This window comes from Anthonomus grandis, chromosome 22 (assembly GCF_022605725.1).
Source record: "Anthonomus grandis grandis chromosome 22, icAntGran1.3, whole genome shotgun sequence".
Taxonomy (NCBI): Eukaryota; Metazoa; Arthropoda; class Insecta; order Coleoptera; family Curculionidae; genus Anthonomus; species Anthonomus grandis.
The window spans coordinates 31,900,202-31,915,159 of record NC_065567.1 but is presented as its reverse complement, the minus strand read 5'-3'; the positions used below and the strand labels follow the sequence as shown (position 1 = coordinate 31,915,159).

The following is a 14,958-nucleotide window of genomic DNA, read 5'->3' as shown; positions in this document are numbered from 1 at the left end:
ATGATAGAAAGGGAAACTACTATATATATATATATATATACTCTTTATAGAGTCAAACCAAATTTATTTTTCTATATTTTGTCCTTAAAAGCGAGTAAAAAGAAAATGCAGTTTGACAATAGCAATTTAAGATAAAAATAAATTAAGCGTTTATCGTTATATTCTAAGTTTGTTTCACAAAGGACCTCACTTTACATGTAAAAGGGATAGGGAGCATTTAAGGGGTTAAAACGTTTAGGAGAGCAGCCAAAAGCTTTGCTGCAGATAATTGCTGCTACTTGTTTTATTTTAGTAAATACTCAAGACACTTTTATTGCGTTTTAATCATTATTATTTATTTTTTTAAATTGACACTGAAAATATAAATTGATTGAACTCGTTATAACATCAATATTGCACGATAGGGGCTTTTTTTTCAAGATTGCGACCTTAAAACTTTATTATTCTTTATTGAAAGAACCGGATATTTTTAGACTATAAATGGGTCAGCTAAGCGATTAATTATTTATTTTTTACGACACAAACCATAATATGGCTTATTATTTACATTCTAAGGCTTTGCAATGGAATATATCACAAAACTAAGCAAGGAAACCGGTGTAGCTCCCACTTATCCATTAGAATATCGTTTGGATAAATAACAATTATCTAATCTATTTGTAATTAGGGTGATATGTATACAAGAGCTCATTAAATGCTGAAAAAAAAACATGTTTGAGATATTATGTTTTAATGAATATCGTACGGCACATATAAATCGCCACAAAATTGATGCAAATTGATTGACTACATTGAATGTTGATTTTTATAAATATTGACAATTTTTATTTTTACATTGATCATACCCATTTTTTTTTTAAATTATTCATAAAATATATCCTTCTTACCCAAATATTTAACTGTTTTTACTTAAGCTTTAATAAATTTATTTATCTAAAAAAATTATTTTTTGAATTTTTATGACTAATAAATTGCAACTATTTACTTATTATATCATTATTCATTAAATTTATTCACATAATAACTCAAATATATTAAAAGAAAAAGCCCGTTAAAAATGTATTCATTCATATCATAGCATTTATAAACACTTAGAGATTTTTATATTTGTTTTATAATAAATGAGTAAAAAAATATTTATTCAGAACTTATGAATAAATAACGTTTTACATGATAAACCTAATTACAATTAACAACAAGTTATTCGTCCAATCTTTTTACCCAAAAAATGTGATTAATAATGAAAACTTTATTCATCAAATCTTTATGAAAAATAAGTTTAAAAACATTTTTGAATAACGAATAAGATATACTATTAATAAAACAACTTACATTTGACAATTTAACTATCAAGCATAATCAATAAATAATTATAGAATTTATATTCACTAAATTAATGAATGACTAAAATTGAAAAAAAAAATTTTAGGTAAATTATTGTGTACAGTGATTGAGAGATTTTATTCATAAAATTTTTATTAAGATTTTTTAATAATAATTAAATGAGCGTAATTAAGTTTAGTATATTTCATAAGGTTTTTTATGTCTTATTTATTTAATAAATTACTAAACTCCTAACAATATTTTTTTTAGGTAATGTACTTATTACGTTAATATGTAATAATCTAGAGGCTTTTTCATGTTTTAATAAATTAATGAATTAATTTTATATTTTTTATCAGGTAATCTATTAGATTGTATATTGATTGTATTGATATGTAATGATCAAGAATTATTTATCATTAAATTTACATAAATTTACATGGCTTACATCATAACAGACTAACCAACATAATCTGTTTGCACACCATAGAGAGCGAAGTGTTGCAAATGTGAAAAAGCATTTACAGATAAATGCAAGTTTGTCGACTGTGATGGCTGTAGGCAACAATTTCATTATGAATGTTCAGATCTGACTAGTTCGGAGATCAGAGTCATAGAATTGAAGAATAAACGTAGTTTAAAATATTTTTGTACTCTCTGCCTTGACATGATCATGATCTGATGTTAGGTAGATATAATCTGCAATCTCTGGCCATGAGGAGAACAATTCATTTTGTAATATTCTTATGGAAGTTGGTTTTATGGAATTTGTATGCTCCATAAAGGATCTAGTTTTGTCTCTGACGAACCAACAGTTACCATAATTCCTTTTTTCCCTTATCCCATGAATCCCTTTCTTTGTCCATTCTAATGTTAATTTACATCTCCTTTAATTTTGATATATACATGATGTTACTATAGTAATTTAAGTTTTCCTAATTTTTCTTTCGTTTTGTTATTTAATTTATAGTAATTTAATACTTGTTTACACTTTCAAAATATTAATTGTAGATTTTCCTGTAACTGGGCTTTGCCTGTTGGAAATAAACTGCTAAATAAATAAATAAATAAATAATTTTTTACATCCAATAAATAAATGTCTATACTTGGCTTTTGTATATTTTGGAAAGTTTTTTATGTTTTATTAAATTACTGAATGACTACAATTCTAGAAATATTTTTTTAAGTAATTAATTTATTGCGATTTTTTTTTTATTAAATTTACAATTTATCTTTTTTAATAATATTCATTGAATGAGTGTCTATTACCCAACTTTTGTATATATCGAAGAGTTTTTTATGTTTAAATAAATGAATGACTTGTGATTAAAATTGTAGAAAAATGCTCTTCCAGGTATATGATTTATTAAATTAACATGTAATGATCGAGAAATGTTATTCATTAAATTTACATTAAAATTTGTTTTGAATATTCATTAAATAAGAATATATTACCCACATTTTGTATATTTCTAAGGGTTTTTATGTTTTAATAAATTACTGGATGACTAAAATTCAGGTAATTTATTCATATGAAATAATCAAGAATTAGTCATTAAATTTACATTAATTGTTTTTTTTTAATATTCATTAAGTAAGTGTCCATTACTCATATTTTGAATGTTTTAGTAAATTAATGAATGACTGAAACTCTAGAAATAGTTTTTTAGGTAATTCATTCATTACATTGACATGTAAGGATTGAGAGATTCTCTGCCTAATTAATTTATATGAATTTTTTTAAAATATTTATTAAATGAGTGTTTCTATTGATTTAATGACTTCAATGAATGTATTTATTTAATAGATTTGAATATTGCTTTTTTTGCTGGAAATTTATTTACTGTAAATTAATTAAACGTGTGTCTAATAAAACGCGATTTAGTCTGAATTTATTTGATTTTTTATAACCTTTATTCTATTACAAAAAAATATTTGTTAATAAATTAATTTTAGGACCAATTCATACTGCTAATCATGAAATGATTAATGATCCTATTATTAAAGTAGAATAAAATATAATTTTATTTATATGAAGTCCTCCTAATTAATTAATGTTAAGCATTCACATTTGCAATTATTTGATTTTGTAATCAGCGTTTATTCGTTAAATGTGCATAACCAAAACATTTTTTACAGTATTCTCTATAGATTTGATTAATTAATTTGCAATATTCCTTAGAGCTTTATATTTATTTATTTGCTTAATAATACAATCAAAATATTGTTAATAAAAAAGCAATTTAATATTTTTAATGGTCGCAAAATCTCCGCTTTCAATATGTTCCTTTTATATTAATTATTTTCTATATTAAATTTTATTTATAATGGCGTTCGTTTAACATCGCTCAGCCATATCTACAAGTTTTAACCGTAAAATCGTGTTTAAAATTTATATTTAAATTTAAAGGTATAATACCTACAACGGGGCTTAATTTTGCCAATTTATTTTTAGTTACGAGGCGGGAATAATCGGGGAAAGCCAGAAAATGATTACCATTGTTAAAAATTATAATAACACGAATTTTTGTAAATTATTTTTTTTAAAATATATGGAAAAAGAATTTACAATTATAAATACATACACATGCATTAATATCAAAGAATAAGCAATGGTCGTTTTATCCGAGGTGATGTCTAATGAATAAAAACAAGAAAAGTATAAATTTTTTAAATACAGTTTTTACCTGCATATTGCAATTTTTGCCAATTTTCCGTATCGTGTAACACGTTTTAAGTCATATTTACACGTTTTCGGTTACAAAAACCGTTTAAAGCGGAGATAAATTATCTTCCCGCATTCTGTTATAATATACGAGACGAAATTTTGCATAATGTAATGTGGGCGGACTTTCACATTTAGTAAAACCGAAAAAATTAATAAATAGTTTTAATTTTTCCTATAACCTTTGAAAAGTGCTTTGATCCTAAAAAGGATTTTAAAGAATCTAGAGAAGGGGGAACTATATGGTTGTTTACGTGCCAAGTATATATTTTTAACGTATAAACCACAATTAATTATTAAATCAATAAAATGAAAATATTTCAAGTTAAAGTCACGAAGGCGTTCTTAAATATGAGATGGGTACGTTCGGGTCTGTCCGCCCTTTAGATAACCCTGAGGTCCGACAGCTGTTTCCAAAATAGCGAAATCCGGTAAATAAGTGAATTATTGAGGGAAAGGTTCTTGCACAGTTAAGAAAATCCATAAAATTGCTAAAAATAACTGGTCTAAGGTAAACTGATATTTTCCATTTCGTAGCCATTACTCAATGTTTGTTATTGTTATGGATACTCCCCTCTGGATCTCCTAAACTCAACTGAGTTTTACCGTTACTAAAAACTTCGTGGCTTCGCGTCGGCTAATATTAACTTTCCGTAAAGTTTCCTGATTTGAGGCTTTAGACATAAAAAGTGAGATAGAAATAAAGTCAAAGTTCGCTAGTTTCTTTTTTAAATTTAAAGTTTCATCGATTATTTCCTTCTTTTTTATTAGGGTTAGTAATTAGGTGAGGGAGTGAGAAAACTGGCGTAAAGTGTCTATGGTTGCAATTTTTGGTTAAAGTTATTTCCATTACAGGAATATCTTGGAGCACAATTATTCAAATCTCCTTGTTATATACCTAAAATATCCTTCTTATAATAGCCATAAATATTTTAATTAATGCATATTTAATAATAGATTATCAGCAGGATACATTCCTTATACCTCAGAGTAATTTATTCGTTAAAATCGCGTTCAAATTAAAGATATTTGCTTTAATTTTATCTCAAATTATTCCCAGGGAAAATTCATTCATTAAAATATTTTTTTTGTGAGAAATTTCAATTACAACGACATACTTTATTTTACAATTTTTTTGGAATTTATTCAATAACTTCATAAATTTATGATTTATTTTTTAACTTTAACGTATTTGCTGCACTTAAATAATTTTAGCATTTTTCTTCAATTATCTTTTAATTCTAAGATATTTTTAAAATAAAAAAAATTGTGAAACCTTTTAAGGAATTTTGCGTTTTATTGAAATCTATTCATAATTTAATAACGATTTTTTTTATATTCGGATATTGTTAGAAATATTGTATTTATTCATTAAAATTACATGACCTCCCTTTTGTGATTGTTTCTTTGTTTCATTATTTTTAAGATAATTATTTGTTAAAATCCTAGTTTGCTCCATTAAAAAATTACGTAAAATATGAGATCTTGGATCAAAGACTTTTGCGTTTCATTTAAGTTTAATTAAAATTAATGAGAAATTTTCTTTAAATCGTAATATTGGTAAAAATATTGAATTTATTCATTAAAATTATATGATTTAGCTTCTGTGATGTTTTTTTTGTTTTATTCCTTTTAAAGGAATTATTCGTTAAAATCCTACTCAAATAAATAAAAAATGACCTAAAATGTGTGTAAAGGATTTTGTTTTAACTTCTGATATTTTGATAAAATATTTATTATATCATTATTAAATGTAAAAAATTATCTATAAACAAACAATTAATTTTTTTATTAATTTAGTTTTTAGATTTTTAAATCCTGATATTGGTAAAAATAATAAATTTATTCATTAAATTTACATGACCAACGTTTTGAGATGTTTCCTTTGCTTAAATTCTTTTCAAGGAAATTATTCTTAGAACTCTATTTTGCTCCATTAAAAAAAAATAAAAAAAATACTTAAAATGTTTTAAGGTTTGAAGAATTTTAAATTTTATTCAAATTTAATAAAAGTTAATATGGATTTTTTTTTAATCCAGATATTAATAAAAATATTAAATTTATTCGTTAAATTCAAACGACCAGCATTTTGCGATTTTTTATTTTTTTAATTCTTTTTAAGGAAATTATTCTTGAAAACTCTATTTTGCTCCAATAAAAAAAAATTAAAAAATACTTAGAATATTTTAACGTTTGAAGAAGTTTTCATTAATTTATTAGTTTTCTTTAAATCCTGATATTAATAAAAACATTAAATTTATTCATTAAATTTAGACGACTAGCATTCTGTAACGTTTAATTTATTTAATTTTTTTAAGGCAATTTTTCTATAAAACTCTTATATTATGTTAATTCTTAAAAAGTCTTGCATTTCTTCATGTATTTATTAATAAACTATTGTAAACTTAACGTGTCATTTCTAGCCTTGATGATGGCCTAAATAAAGACCAAAACGTCGGAATTTCTTCTGAAATAAAATCAGTTTTATTTGAAGCTCTAAACGTCGCATGTTTTCCTCCATTTAACACTAAGGACGTTAAATTTTATTAATTCTTATAATTATCAAAATATGGCATTTATTCAATAACTTTATATGGCCAGCATTTAGTGATTTTTTTTTTTTAGAAAATTATTCGTTAAAATTCTATTGTGTGTTTCATTCAAATTAAATCAAAATATTTATTGAATTTTCGTTAAATCCTGATATGGGTAAAAATATTGAATTTATCCATTATATTTGAATGATCAACAATTTAGAATGTTATTTTATTTGAGGTAATTATTCGTTAAGATTATATTTCGCCTTAATAAAAAAAATACAATAATTTAACGAATAATTCTGATTTTTGTTAAATTATTGTATTTATTAATTAAAGTTACATGACCATTTCATAGCATGTAAATTTTGCGATGTTTTATTCTTTTTTAGTTAAGAAAATTATTCGTTAAAATTCTATTGTGTTTCATTAAAAAATATCTAAAAAGTTTTAACTTAATAAGGCATTTTCTTAAACTTCTAATGTTTGTTTATTCATTAAGTCATTATTATTAACTGTAAAAAATTAGCTATAAAAAAGTATTTTATTTTTTTTTTTTAACTTAGTTTATGTAGGGAAACATAAATAGTAAATACAAATGAATAAATTCTGTGCTAAGACAAAAAAAAAGCGAATAAGCCCCATCTCAGATCCAAAACTCCTAAAATATTCAAAATGTAATTTTGATGTCCATGCCTGATTTTTTATTTATTCTTTAATGGTCTGAACCATTTTTAAAGCGGCTGGGACAACATCATGCTGATTTAACTTCCAAAGTACGTCGACACCATGCTTTTATAATGAACATGAATTTTTCCCTTCCTATGCAATATTTTGATATAAAAAAAAAATCCTAGTTTATCCCGTTAAGAAGCGTTTTTAATAAAACGCTTCCTTGGCTGTGTGTTTTAATTAGTTTAATAGTTTAATAACGAAACGTTTAGCCTTTAATAAGGCTCCATACCTGAAACTAGACTAATTTAATTTGGGATTTAATGAATAAATGTTTGACATAAAAAAAGGTTCACTATGTTTCACCAGATGGCGCTGATACATTATTAAATTTCACACGAGTTTGCCCTCATAAACCCTTTAGAAACTAGCCTATCAAAGAAACTTGATATTAATTTTAATAAAAAATTGATGAAATTCTACTAACTAATAATTATAATCCACTTTACATCAAATATCCGTATTGGAAACGTCTCTTCTAGATCGCATGTCGATTTTCCAAAGCGCACTAAATTTATGAATAGTCTAAGGTGATGTTGTTGGTAACGGTTGTCGAATGAATAAAAGGAATAGTGTATTGTTTTGTAAACGAATAATAATATAGTTAAAAGGACATGAAATTGTATAAGTAAAAATTAATCAGTAACAAACTTAACGAATAAAACTCAAGAAAAATAATAATTTCAAAAAGTACTTCAAAATCCAGTTCTCTCAACAGCTTTTTAATTTAAAAAATTAATTTCTTATTGTACAAATTTTTAAGGATTAGTATACACAAACAAATAATAAATCAAGAACACTTAACAAATAATATCCATGCAAAGGGTTAAACAACTAGTAAAAAATATTGGTCATTAATGAATAAATTAATAAAATAAATCAGCCTAAGAATTTAGTGAATAAGGTTTATAATTTTAAAAATTTGGAAAAAATTTTTCATACAATAAAAAATAAACTAATCAATAAACAATTTAAAAAATGCTTAAATCTATGGTCTGTATTTATATAAATTTTGAAAAATAAAAAGAAATTGCAATTTTTATTTGGAACGATGAAATCATAAAAAATGTTAAAATTCAAATGTCTTCAATTCAAAAGTCAAAAACTGTTTTTATTTACATTTTGAAAAATTATTAATTTATTGTATAAACTTTTAACAAATAATCTACAATAAATCATATATAATTAAGAAAAAAAGTAAATGATATTGCATATTTTATACAATTTTTTCATGTCTCAATGTGACCTCATAATTGTATATACTTATTGAGCCGAAAAATTCGAGTAGTATTTAAATTAACCAATGAAATCAATGCGATGGACTAAATATTGATTAAAAAATATTAGTGGTTAATGAATAAATCTATGAAATAAATAATGTAACTCTCTGGATTTATGCTTAAAATTTGCAAGAAAAATTTTTTTTATACATTCCAAACTTGTGTAAAAAAAATATGAATAAAGTCCATGAAAAGGAATAAATAATCATCACAAAATATCTGTCATTAATGAATAAATTAAATCAATGAATCAATCTAGAAGAAAACTGTGAATAATGTTTATAATAAAAAGAAAATCCTTGGATTTATGCTAAAAAATTTGCACATATTTTAAATTATACAGTGCTTTCATTTCAAAACGATCCACCCTTAATAACTTTCTTAAAAAAAAAAAAAAAAAAAAATAAATACGTCAAATTAGATATACAGGGGGACGTTTAATTATGCATTTACTGAAGTTCTGTCAACCACCTCCTCACCTCCAGCTAACCTCACTTTAATAACCAAAAAAAATGAAATCGGTAAATGTGTAAGCAAATAGTTAGCGAAAATGTCTAGAAATAATGAATATTTTATTTAAAAGAATATTTATTATATATTTTATTTATTTTTATAAAAGAATTTTTAAAATTGGGTTTTTAATATATTTAAATAGTTTTTTTTAATATTTAAAAATTAATTAAAAAAAATGAATAAGTATGAAGAAAATTGCCAATAACAAATAATTTTTAAAATATGAGGAAAATTCTTAGACTTTTTAGAATGTCTATTAAACTATTAAATCTATAATTGTTTATTTAGCAAGAATTAATATTATGAAGAAATATGGTAAAATTTAATTCTCTTAATAAAAACAAAACCATGTAATTGTATATTTTATTTAATTTTCTCATGTCCCAATGTGATCTTATTAAGTCTAAAAATCAACTAGTACAACACTTAATAATAATAATGAATAAAATCCATGTGAAGAGTTAAATATTTAGGAGAAAATATTCGGCGTTAATGAATATATTTATGGAATAAATCAACCCAGGAATTTAGTGAATTAGGCTTATAATAAAATGAGAATCCCTGTGAGAGTCATTCTCGAAAATTTGCCAAAAAAAATTGTAATTAATTTTTTACGGGATTTATAAACGTCCATAATGCCTTTATTAGGCAATTTATTATATATTAAAAAAAAACAATAATGAATAAGATTTTTTAAAAATTCTATTAACGGATATGAAGAAAATTCTTAGACTTGACAAACCTTAAAAATTTATTTAAAAAAAATTAATTATGCATAGTATAACACCAAGAATATTTCAAAGTCCAGTTTTATCCACCTTTTAATAAATCCAGAAATAAAACCGGAAAAAATTTAACGAATTAAATCTTTGAAAAGGAATAAGAAGTCATTAGAAAATATTTGTGAATAACTACAAAAATTACATAACACAGTACTGTATTGTGTCTGTTGTACTACAGACGCGTTTCGTATGAGCTCTTATATTTTTATTATTTAAAGTCGGAAAAAAGTTTTATAGATATATGTGTCTGGTATCAGCTTGTGCCCAAAAGTGTCTAGTATTTGATTCTTTTACTAAAAAATCCGTTTGAAAATTATTAGTAGTGAAAAGTTCCAAACTTGATAGTTAAAGAAGTGAACTAAAATCGGTCTATTGTTATCCAAGTGAATAGAATCAAATTGTTAATGTGCGATAAGGCATGTAAAATCGACGATTTTAAAGCAATAATTCAGTGCACAGCATGCAAACAGTATCTTCATGGAAAGAGGATAGTCGCTAGCTTTAAGAGGATCAAAGTTACACTAGCTGCAGCAGCTGCTATATGTCCAAATGTACATCCAATTTCCTATGCAAGAGCAACAGTTAAGCATAAAAAAGTTATGACCTTATGAAAGAGAAAAAGATGTCGCAGACAGCGCCCCCTACATTGTACACTCAATTTGTTAAAAAAATGAATTTCTTGACCTAAAAAACCCCTAACTACAAATTTTTGTGAAAAAAAGTTACTTTTGTTAAAGTTATTGGGGAAAAACAAAAAAAAAAGTTCTAAGTTTAACCCCCTGTATCTCAGTTAATATCAACTTTTGGATATAGGTAAATATAGTTAAATCGTAATATTTTTACATCAGGAGTCTGTGGTTCTTCCATGTACCATTAATAAGCGGACACCCTGTATAATTAGGTTATAAAAATCAGTCTAGGAATTAAGTGAATAAAAAATTGTAATAGACGTAAATTTTTGTTAAATAAATAAATAATTTAGCAAAATGTTTGAGATGTTTGTCATTAATAAAAAAATGTAATGAATAAATCAATACCCAAAAATTGTTTTGTTAAATCTATATTCTTTATCTTTATTCTTAAGAATTTATTAATTTTATTTAAGGAACGATGAAAGTGCAAAATATTGTAAAATTCAACTCTTTTAATACTTTTTTAATGATTGTTAGTTTAATGTTTAAACTTTTAACGAATAAAATCTTTGCGAGGAATGAAATAATATTTAAAAATTATTCGTGGTTAATACAAATTTAAGAGTTTAGTGAATAAAATTTATAATAAAAAAATAATTTTTAGAATTGTACTGAAAAATTTTCTTTTGTTTTACAAAATTTATAAAATTAAGATCTTAATATTCTCATAATATATGGTAATTTTTTTTACATTTAATAATAAAACAAAAAAATTTATAAATAAGATTTTAAAAAATGGGCATTAACCACTACAAAAGAAAATCTTAGACTCAGACAAAACTTAAAAATGTAGTTAAAAAAAAATAATGAATAAAAAAAAAATGGTCTATAGCAAATAAAATTTAGAATACCAGGAAAATTCTTTGACTTAAAAAAGCTTTAATGTTCATCTAAAATAATTGTCCTTGAAATAAAAAAATATTTTAAAATCCAAGGAATAAGACGTCATTAGAAAATATTCATAAACAATGAATACAATTAAGTTAACGAATAAACCTAGGAATTAAGCGAATAAAATTAAAAAAGATATTTTTTATTAAATTGGTGGATAATTTAGTAAAAATTTATATTTTTATTGTAAAATATTTTCAAATAATCATTACAAGATAGTTGCCATTAATGAATATTATGTTATTCTCGTAATTATTACTATTCCAAAAATCAACTAATATCAGGCTTAACGAATAAAATCTTAATTAAAAAATATTCATCGCTAATATATAAATTTATGAGATAAATTAGCCTAGGAATTCAGTAAATAAGGTTTATATATATGCTCGAAAATTTGCAAATATATTTTAATTTTTTTTTTTAAATTTATCAATAGAATTTAGTTCTCAATACATTTATAGATAAATATCTAATACATTTAAAAATAGACTAAAATAAATTAATAAGATGCAAAAACTTGCGAATTAACGAATAAATTTTCGAATACGAGGACAATTGGAAAATTGACATTTGACAAAATTATAATACTACACGAAACCACAAACTATTTTAAAACGAAACTAAATTCTGTCTAGCAAGAAAATTTAACTAATAAAATCTTTAAGAAGTATTAAGAAATCATTAGAAAATGTTAGCGATTAATGAATAAAAATCGATAAAAAAAAACAATATATTTGTTGTAAAATATTTTTTTTAAATAAAATTTCAATTTTAAAAATAATTCTTAACGATTAGATGTCGTGTATTAAAAAATAGGATGATGTATTAGAAAATGATGGTATTTAAAAATATATAATATTGTTATAAATAAATTGAAAGTTAAATATTTAAATAATGTTGCACAGTAAAACATCATTTTAACGATAACTGTTTCATCCCGATTATTTATAATTGAATAAAATAATGTAAAAATGATGTTTAATCGCCCCCTCCATCCCACTTCCTCCCATATTAAGATGCTCAGCAGCACATATATGGGACTTAAGAACTTTCCGAAACCATCGGTTATTTGTGGGAAAATTTAAATGCGACTTTTGCCTAACTAACTTTAACCCACTTAACATAGGAGCTGATTTCGCGATTATGTCATATTTGCATTTTTAGAAAACGTGTACATTTACATACATATATAGTATGTATATGAGCACACATCTTATTATTCAAAAAGGGAATAATTCCTAAAATGAATGCCATGAATAATTATTCTATGCATTGTTTAAGACGCTTACTGTTAAATTTTTTTTCCAAATTATTGCAAAACTAAAAGCGTAATGAGTAAAGTTGCACGTGGATGAATAAATGAAACAGTATTTAAGTCATAAAAATGTACCTTTAAGTCAGTCTTGTTGCGAAAAAAAATCACCATTAAGTCCTAAATTACTTTAAACAAACGACTCAAACAAATGGCAAATAAATTTACAGTTTAGTCACACCTTTATCAAACCGTACACTGTTAAAAAAATAAGCGAATTTTTTGAACTTTTCAAAAAGTTTTTTCATTTATTCGCCTTATCATAAAACGTGCCGAAATTTCGTGTCAGTTTATTCGGCCGTTGACGGTAAAAAGCGATTTTTGGCGCGGAGGTTTTGGAGTGCGCGCGTACTGCGAGCGGTGAAAACACACTGAATGAAAACTTCAGGTCAGGACGAGCAGGACGCCTCCTCCTTAGCCCGGGGTGCAGCGTTGCAGGCGGGCCATGGGAAGCCTCATTTGAAACTTGGGAAAGTCAAGGAGTTTCAACTTCTTTTGCCTTGGACATTTAAGTGTAACACTGAACACCCCGCGCATCAGAAGAAAAAAAAAAGGGGTCGCGCGTCTAAAAATAAACTTTGGATTTGAACTAAAAAAATTAAAGTTTTAATCCCTAGTAGTAAATGGTTTGTTTTTTAACTTTATCACATACTGGCAAGGGCCAAGCAACACAAATGTTTTTGAAATTATCATATAGCCCGCTATACCCGGGTAACACAGGCAAAAGGGAACACTTAATTACTTTTTTACTTTTCAAGATAAACAATTGAAATTTGATATATCGATAGAATAGTTATAACAGCATCTTTTGACATATTCTATTATTTTTCATTACTTCCGGTTTAACAGGAAGTGACACTAACTTTCGTATTTTAAATGGGACAGTTGGTATATGATTACGTATTTCGATAGAAAATTATATTCTAAAAACAATGAGACTATAATAAGATCTTGAGTTTAGTTGTGGGATGGGATCAAAGGAATAAAAACAAACGTCACTTTATGTACTGGCCAACGTTTCGCAATAATTTTATTGCTTCATCAGGGCCCTAAGGTAACAAAAAAGACACAATAAAAAAGGATTATTATATATAAACAAAATTTAACTTTTTGGGGTTATGTTGATACCACCAAAAAAGAAAAAAAAACAGAAAAACAAAAAAAAAAAAAAAAACAACAAAATCTTAGATTTGAATTAAAAAAAAAATTACACAACAAAAAAAAAATGATAAAATTGCTTACATAACAGTGTGATTTTGCTTGTCATAAATAATCATGTTTACAGGACACACAGGTAACATAGAATATATAAAATATTATTTTTTTAACAAAAACGGTTTAAATTGATGGGTTGTATCACAGATCATTGTAACCCATCAATTTAAACCGTTTTTGTTAAAAAAATAATATTTTATATATTCTATGTTACCTGTGTGTCCTGTAAACATGATTATTTATGACAAGAAAAAACACTGTTATGTAAGCAAGTTTATCATTTTTTTTTTGTTGTGTAATTTTTTTTTTAATTCAAATCTAAGATTTTGTTGTTTTTTTTTTTTTCTTTTGTTTTTCTGTTTTTTTTTTCTTTTTTGGTGGTATCAACATAACCCCAAAAAGTTAAATTTTGTTTATATATAATAATCCTTTTTTATTGTGTCTTTTTTGTTACCTTAGGGCCCTGATGAAACAATAAAATTATTGCGAAACGTTGGCCAGTACATAAAGTGACGTTTGTTTTTATTCCTTCGATCCCATCCCATAACTAAACTCAAGATTTCAAACCTATAGGATCGCAACTAGAATTTATTGAAGACTATAATAAGATACAGGGTGTAGCATAAGTGATGACTTTAATTTTAAGGGGTGATTCCTTGTCATATTTTAAGTAAAAAAGTTCATATAAACATATGTCCGGAAATGCTTCGTTTCCGAGATACAGGGTGTTAAACTTTTTTTTTAAATCGATTTTTTATTAATATCTCATAAACGCATTTACCGAATTTGTTGAAATCTTTAAATTTTGTTAGTCACTTTATAAGGTACCTTTTGGAATTCTCACATCTGGCCTAGAAATGTCAGGGGCGTGCCCACTGGCTAAGTCGGATGAGTTTTTTGTAAAAAAATATCGCCCGGTACATTTTTTGTAAGTATGATATTTCTTTTAACCCTGG

The 14,958-nt window shown here is 24.8% G+C and overlaps 1 protein-coding gene across 1 annotated transcript in view; it reads right to left on the bottom strand.

Moving 5' to 3' along the window:
• Window positions 1-13,141, bottom strand: part of LOC126748763 (octopamine receptor Oamb) — a 207,612-nt gene extending 194,471 nt beyond the window's left edge. The window contains exon 1 of the mRNA XM_050458204.1: window positions 12,866-13,141. The gene's annotated coding sequence lies outside the window, so the exon portion shown is untranslated. The remainder of the gene's footprint in view (window positions 1-12,865) is intronic.
• Window positions 13,142-14,958: the final 1,817 nt, after the last annotated feature.